The sequence below is a fragment of the Camellia sinensis genome, chromosome 2 (genome assembly GCF_055761805.1).
Source record: "Camellia sinensis isolate YWXY chromosome 2, ASM5576180v1, whole genome shotgun sequence".
NCBI lineage: Eukaryota > Viridiplantae > Streptophyta > Magnoliopsida > Ericales > Theaceae > Camellia > Camellia sinensis.
This window is the reverse complement of record NC_138962.1, coordinates 32,777,340-32,786,122: the sequence shown is the minus strand read 5'-3', so window position 1 is coordinate 32,786,122 and position 8,783 is coordinate 32,777,340.

Genomic DNA, 8,783 nt, shown 5'->3' with positions numbered 1-8,783 from the left:
ACACGAGGAGACGGGATAGGCGGTGCGAATATCACAAAGACCACTGTTATGGTACCGAAAGCTGTTATGCTTTGAAAGATCACCTTGAGGAGTTGGTACAAGACGGTCGACTTAAGCAATACATTTGAAAGAACAACTCAACCAAAACAACTGCTATACGACAGGATTCACCTCCACTCGGCGTAATCCATATGATATATAGCTTGCCAACGGCATCCGCTGTACATATAATTCAGTCACATCCTAACCCCCAAAAGCAAATTACACTAGCGAAACGGCCCCAGAAACTGCGAGTATTACTTTCAATGATTCGAATTTGGCTGGCGTCACGCTCCCCCACATTGATCCCTTAGTCATTGAGCTATGGCTAAACCGATTCACCGTTGAGCGTGTTCTCATTGATCAGGAGAGTACTTCGGAAGTTATGTATTACAAGACCTTCGTCAAACTCGGTTTCACTGAGTCAGACTTGTCTCTAGCTCATTACCCGTTATTCGGCTTCAACGCTAATCTGGAATATCTGTTGGGCAAAATCACACTGCCAGTTCGAACGGGCTCCCGATTAGTGGATGTGGAATTTTTGGTCGTCAAGCTTCTCGCGCTGTATAATCTTATCATGGGATGAACTTGGCTGCATACCATGTAGGCCGTGCCAAGCACCTATCATCAACTTCTTCGCTTCCCGACTGAACGCGGCATTAAACAAATTTGCGATTCTCAGAAATCGACACAAGCATGTTATCTTCTTGCCGCAAAGACACCACGAGAGCTGGAAGTGAATTCTATTTAGGTGCCGGATCGAGAGAGCCTCGACAATGTTGGGTGGTTTCCAAGTGAAAAGGCAACCGAAGATCTGGATCGAATTGAAATTGACGGGAACCCTGACAGGTTCTTCATGGTCGGCGCTTCCCTGAATAAAGTCGACAGGCAGCAGCTAGTCTTCTTCTTACTCGGCAACCTTGATATATTTGCGTGGTCACCATATGAAATACCGGGGGTGGATCCATCTGTTTCTCAGCACCGATTAAACGTTGACCCCAAATGTAAGCTGATTATTCAGAAAAAGCCCGCGGTCAGCCGTGGAACAAACTACTGCTGTTATTGAAGAAGTTGACCGGTTACTTGATGCCGGGGCAATCCGAGAAGTGACCTATCCTACATGGTTATCGAATACTGTGGTTGTAAAGAAGAAAAATGAAACTTGGCGCGTTTGTGTGGATTTCACGGACTTAAACAAAGCTTGTCCCAAGGATTGCTTTCCCTTCCCCAGAATAGACCAACTCGTGGATGCCACGACACATCTTCAATGTATGAGCTTCCTGGATGCCTACAAAGGCTACCATCAAATTGCCATGCATCCGGAGAACCAAGACAAAACTACATTCCTCACCCCAAGAGGAACCTATTGCTATAAAGTTATGCCTTTTGGGCTGAAGAATACAAGGGCAACTTACCAAAGACTAGTCACTGCCATGTTCAAGGGGCAACTCGGCCATACTATGGAAGTGTACATTGACGATATGGTGGTCAAGTCCAAAGAAGAGCAAACTCATCTAGCTGATCTGGAAGAGACATTCAGCATTTTACGCAAGTACAAAATGAAGCTGAACGCTTTCAAATGTGCATTTAGGATCGGATCCGGCAAATTCCTTGGCTACATTGTTTACCACCGCGGAATCGAAGCCAACCTGAGGCAAATCATAGCAATTCTGGAACTCGGCTCTCCTCAATCGGTCAAGAAGGTTCAAAAGTTAATGGGAATGGTCGCCGCACTCAACAGGTTCATCAGTCGTTCCACAGATCGCTAGCAACAATTCTTTTGTGATAATCCTGGTCCGTGTTATGCTAATTAATCTTGATTATGATTGTGATTATGTGTTTGATATGATTTTGAGTGTCATTTATATGAATATATGTGGTTTTGAATTTCTATCTATTCACCGTAGGAAAATCTGTTTGATTTTCTGCTTTAGAATTTAAATTGAAGGCCTTATCGGCCACGGAAACCGAAATTGACTACGCCATTGTGATTGGCGTAATTTTTAGAGCCTATGGTGAAATTTAATTGAAAATTTATTCGGATCGAAATAATGAGATTCAGAACAATTAATTAAGTACCATTGCTTAGCCTTAATTAAATTTGATTAGGCCATCCTATATAAAGGCCTATATAGCTTCATGTTATGTTTTGAGCTCATTTTTGCTGAGATACACTCTAGAGAGAGAAAGTGTGCCGACTAGAGAGAGAGAGGGAGCTCAAGTTAGAGAATTGCTTGAGAAGCTGGAAGATCTTGGAGTTTAACTCAAGGATTAATTAGAATTTGGAAGATTGAAGCTCCTAGATGATTATTTGGGCACAGATTCATGAATTTAAGTTTGTAATTTTGTGAATCCAAGTTAGATGGTGATTAAGAACATAATTTGAGTTGAAATTGATGAATTTGAAACTTGTATGTGCATGCATGTGCATATTTGCCATGAATTTATACATTCAAACATGAATCATGTTGAATAAGAAGAATTGAGCATTGAAGCATGCATGCAAGCATGGTTTTGTTGAGTTTCATGAGAATAGGCATCGTTTGTGCCATTTAAAATGGTATTGAGATCTATAATACACATACATTAATGATCCATGAAGTTATGGAGTTTGGTTATATGTGCATTGAAGTTTAATCATGAAGTAATGTGTTTTGGTGGTAAACTTGAGAATTAAAATCATGATTTCGAGGAATTGGTCTCATATTGCTATTGTCCTCATGTTATGTAATGTTTTTTATGCTTTTGTGTTAAGAACATGAGTTTTGACCTTTTGAATATCAAGATTGAACTTCAAGAACAGTTCTGGAAAACCCAGAATTTGGCATGTACGCTCAAGTGGGGGAAGCGCCGCTCGAGCATGAAATGTTGGTTCCCAGAAGTTTTGCAGACATGATGTCGTCTCGAGCGGGGATATTCACACTCAAGCGTGAAGCCATGTAGTTTGACATTCAGCTCGAGCGTCCGAATTCACGCTCAAGTGTAAAAATGAGGCAACTAGTATTTTTGCAGACCCAATGGGTCCGTTCGAGCGGCCAAAGTCACGCTCGAGCGGGGAGCCCTGTTTCAGAAAGTTTGTAAAGATGTTTTGTGTTTCATTTTCCGTTCTCTTCCATTTTTGAGCACTCTTAGGCATGCATTGAACATTATAAATGGATTAAGAAGATAATAAAGAGGCCTAAAATGAATGCACAAGTTAAGAACGGATTGAATCGTTTGGGACCCATATGTGTTATGTACTGTGTAGGGTCGAGCTCGAGGGCAATCTACTGGCAGAACACTGTGAGTAATATCTTAGTAAAGATATTGTCACAACCCAAACTCGCCCATATGGGTTAGGTATCGTAACCGGCCAGTAATCTGTGATTACCAAAGGTCTGCTTAACAGTAATGACAGTAATACAGAGTAAAGGGGCTGGCGGAAGCCAAAACAGTAAATAAAAGGTGTCCAATGAGCTGTAACAGTCTGAATGCAAAAAGACTTTTATGAACAAGTCACATTCGTAACCAAAACACATTTACATATCATATATACATACATACAAGTTAGGGATTCAATCCCTATGCCATAACTGTACAGTAAGAGTCTATAACATCTATTACAAAACAGAAACAGAAGGGTAAATCCAAACACCCCAAAACAGCCGTAGCATGAACGGACTTGGAACCTCGAGGCAAGGCACAAAAGTTGGCTTGACAAAACAAGAGCTAACCCGACGCTCCTAGCTCCGGTCCAGTGCCTGGACACCTACATATATATATATATATAAACAGTGAGCTAAAGCCTAGTGAATAACAGTTATGTAAAGAGGTTAAGAATGAATGTCCTTTCAGTAATTAAACAGTCATATCAATCACTTAGAAATCATAGCAGTCATATGTGGTGCGTCTTATAGCAAGACAGTACAGTAGGTCTTAATAGACCGAATAGTCAGTCGATGGCCATCATGACAGGCAACAGTAGTGATTCCAAACATGGGAACCGACAGAGATCTCTGTGTCAGTAGCAGTAATAGTACAGTAACAGTAAATTGCTATGGATGCCACGAATACAGTTTACAAATAGGACAAACATTCATTCATTAAACAATAACATTTCAGTAAGCAGAACAGTTAATCATTTAGAAAATAATCATAATTGAACATATCTTTACAACATTGTTACTCACAGAGCACTGGGCTACAGATAGGTTAACGAGCGTCCTCGGATGCCAACCCTACACAGTTACAGAACGAACACACACTAAGTTACACACTTGGGAATTAACAACTTAGTCCCTATCTTGACTCGGCGTGGTTCTACATCAATATCCTCAATAAGATGCCTTAAATATGGCCTAGGAATGCCTAGGATGGAAAGAGGATGCAAGGATGCTTTTTGAAACACTTTTCAAAATTTACTGAAACAGTGCTCCACGCTCGAACGTGGCTTTCTACGCTCGAGCGGACATGCAGACAAAGGATCCCCGCTTGAGCGTGACTTCTCTCGCTCAAGCGGACTGCAAATTCAAGAAAAGTACCGGATACATGCAATTTACGCTCGACCTTCGCTCGAGCGTAAGACTCAGGTCCTCGCTCGAGCGTGAAGTCTTTCACTCGAGCGGACTATAAAACACATGAACTTCTGGGCATATGCATTTCACGCTCGAGCGTGACTTCCTATGCTCAAGCGGAAGTGCATGTACTCAGAGTACACGTTCGAGCGTGAAGTCCTATACTCGAACGTGGGCCCAAAATCTGGAATTTCCAAATTGAACCTCAAGCATGAAATTCAACTTTTAAAGCTTCAAATTCGATCCCCTTGGGCTAATTTTCTGGAAAACTCTTGGAAACTCATAGTATAACATGTTTTTGAAGATTATTTGTAAAATCAAGCCCAAAGGTAAGCCAATTGAACACAAAAATTAAGTGTAAGCACGAAAAACATTGCAAGATCATACATGCATGAGTTCTCATGAACTCTAGTGTTTCAAAACAAGATCAAATGCAATGTTGAGCTCAAAATCAAGATGAATTCATGGACCATAACGAAAATATGAACTTGCATGCGGAAATTCTCATGAAACAACTCCAAAATTCAAGAATATGCACATGCATGCAAAGATTAACTCTCAATTCAACATTTTTAACCAATTCAACATTTTAAACCAATTCTTGACTTAGATCACTAATTTACCATGAACCATGCAAGAAACAATTTAACTACATAAACCAAAGGATGAATTCTCTACCTTAGGTCTTGAATTTCAAGGTATGGAAGCCCAATTTTGCAAGTCCTCTTCAATTCCTCTAAGTCTCCAAGCTAATCCTTGTTAAAATCAAGTTTCTCCTACTCTCCCACTCTCTCTCTCGGTTTTGGACTAGAAGATGGACAAAATGATGCACCAACTGATATGAATTAAATCTTAAAGTGTTGTATTAAAGTGGCCCACTAATGGCAATTTGGTAATAACTCAAACTAATGTAATTTAACATTATTTAATCCAATTTAATCATTCCAATTCAAATTTTAATTAAACCTACCACAAAATCACATAAATTCTAACTAGGATAAAATACTAATCAATTTCAGATTCGGCCGCCGATAAGGCCTTCAATTTACAGTTTGAAACTTAAAACATGAACAGATCGATCAAATGACAAACAGATAGAAATGCAAGTAAAGCAATATACTCTTGCAATCAATTCAGAATTTCAATCAAATTAGTTACTTATCATTCTCAGTTACAGTTTAGCATTAATCAGAGGTGAGGGTTGTCACAGATATTTTCAAGTATGTTACCTTCCGAATGCTACTTCTGTATAGGCTTCGTAGATTTGTTGATTTGAAATATGAATGAGTATTCTATGTGCCTAATTTTGTATAAGGCCGTCTGACATGAATAATTGGGCCAAGAGCCGTCTGACATGAATGATTGGACCAAAGGCTGTTTGACATGAATGATAGTCTGGCATGAATGATTGGGCCAAAGGCCGTCATGGATGATTGGGCCAAAGGTCATTGGATATGAACGATTGGGCCAAAGGCCGTTTGACATGAATAATTGACATGAATGATAGTTTGACATGAATGATTGGGCCAAAAGCCGTCGGACATGAACGATTGGGCCAAAGGCCGTTGGACATGAATGATTGGGCCAAAGGCCGTCGGATATGAACGATTGGGCCAAAGGCCGTTGGACATGAATGATTGGGCCAAAGGCCGTCGGTTATGAACAATTGGGCCGAAGGCCGTTAGACATGAATGCAAAGAGGGGCCAAAGGCCGTTTGAATATGTCATTTGATATGTTGGAATACCGTGATGGGCCAAAGGCCGTTTGAATGAAAAGGATCATGATAGTGAATATGAAATACGCAAGGATACAAATATAAAGAGAATGGGCCCAAGGCCGTTTGATACACCTGATATGTTTGAATAGGGCCCGAGGCCGTTTGATGTGTTCGAATTGGACCAAAGGTCGTTTGAAATAGAGAGTTGGTTGGACCAAAGGTCATTTTGTATAGATGAAGGTTGTATTATTTATATAAGAATTGGACCTGAGGTCATTTTGCATACGGACATGATGTGTTGGACCTAAGGTTGTTTTGCTTTGTTGAGATTTGTAAATCTAGTGTGAATGAGAATAGTGGTTCAAATATGTACATTATAAGTACGATTTATTTATGAACGAATCTTATTCATTAACCTCTTTATTTTGATATTATTCACTAGGCGTTAGCTCACTCTCATTTATATGTATGTAGGTGAGCAAAAGGACGTTCAACCCCAGCCTTAGTGGAATTTAAGAAAGGAACCCGAGTTTTCTGAAGTCAGCCCAGGTGCCTCACGCAAGAGGCCTTATTTATGATCTTTTGTATTTCTTTTGCTATTTCTATTGGTCATGATAGACCATTTGTGTGTATAAGCTTTTGGCACGGCTGATTATGTGTTTAAATGATCCTGGGTATACAAGATGTTAACTACTAATATGTGGTGTGAGTTATTATCAAGTTATGTGAAATGTTTGATATGCCATGTAAGCATAGCTCATTGGACAAATTTTTTAAGTTTGCTTCCGCATCTGGCCCCATATATTAATTATTAACTGATATCAGGTTTGAGGCCGTAGGTAATCTCATGATTACTGGCCGGTTATGACCTTAATCTATAAGGGCGGGTTCGGGTCATGACATCTTTCATACCCTACGCCAAGGAAAAGCTTGTGAATGGACCTCTGAATGCGAAGTTGCTTTGAGCGGTTTGAAGACTTACCTCCGATCAGTTTCACTCTTGACAACACCTTCGGCAGGTGATTCACTCATTTTATATCTGGCAATTTCCGACCAAGCCGTCAGTGTCGTACTGTTAAAAGAAGAGCTTGGGAAACGGAGACCAGTGTATTATGTGAGCAAATCAATGGGTGACGCCGAAACCCGTTACCTTCCGTTGGAAAAACTCATCCTTGCTCTCGTCATGACAGCAAGAAAACTGATGCATTACTTTTAGGGCCAACCACCCTCCCTATCATGTCATGAACTCAAGTTTGGTGATGACAGACACGTGGCCTTAGGCACGAGTCAAGGTTTCCTAAAGTTAAGCTCAACACAGCATGCAAAAGGGCTCAAAAGCTTAAGCAAAAATGAGGGTTTTAAGGGTTAAAGACTCACCCTTGATGAACTTCTTCAAGGCTGCAAGTCCAGTAGGTTGTTCTATACTTCTTCATTTTGCTCTTGCTTTGTGTTCAAAAGTGTCATTTTGTCTTACTTTAACACACAAACACACACTCAAACACCATCCTTTTGCTACTGAGATGCTTAGGAGCTGGTTTTGGTTGCCCCTCTTTGACAGAACTCGGAAGTCATAAGTGACGGGAGTGAATGTCAAAGCCTAGAGATGACCTATTTTTGACAAGGCCGAAGACTTAGACAAACATGCAAGATAACAAAGAGATGTGCCCCACAGGCAGGGGCAAAATGCAAACGACATGCAAGATGTCGAATATAACTTATGATCATGTAAAGAAAGCTGTAATGAAGCAAATATACACAATAAATGCAACAATTTAAGCAGGCGAATACGAACCAAACTACATTACATACAAAAAGGATGTAAGAGAATTATATAATTCTCGCTACATCTCATATGGAGAATACATTACCATCCGGTTCGTCTGGTCGCGCCAGCTTCAAGTGAACCGTACATACAATATTGTCTGGTCGCGCCAGCCTCAAATGAATCGTACATATAATATCGTCTGCTCGCACCAGCCTCAAATGAATCGTACTTACAATATCGTGCCTGCAAAAGAAAGAAACTCAACTGTGCATAGCAATGCAAGTGAAAAGTGCGTGACAACGAAAGTGAAGAGGGTGCATGACAGTGCAACCTAAGTGTGACGCATAACAACGCAGAAAGGAATGCAAAACAATGCAACTTAAGTGTGACGCATAACAATGCGGAAAGGGATGCAAAACAATGCAACCTAAGTGTGACGCATAATAATGCGGAAGGGATGCAAAACAATGCGAGCAAAAAGTGCGCGATGACGTAAATAAAGTGTACCCGAAAATATGAAAGAAACATGCACGACGATGCGACGAGTGATGTGCATAACAGTGCAAGGAGTAATGTGCATAACAACACGCTTAAAGTGTGCATAACAAATGCAAGAGAGGAAAGTGTGCATGACAATGCGAGAGAAATACCACTTCAATAATATGTTCGAAACAAAACGCCGAATAAGGAAATACAAGCCTTAACGCG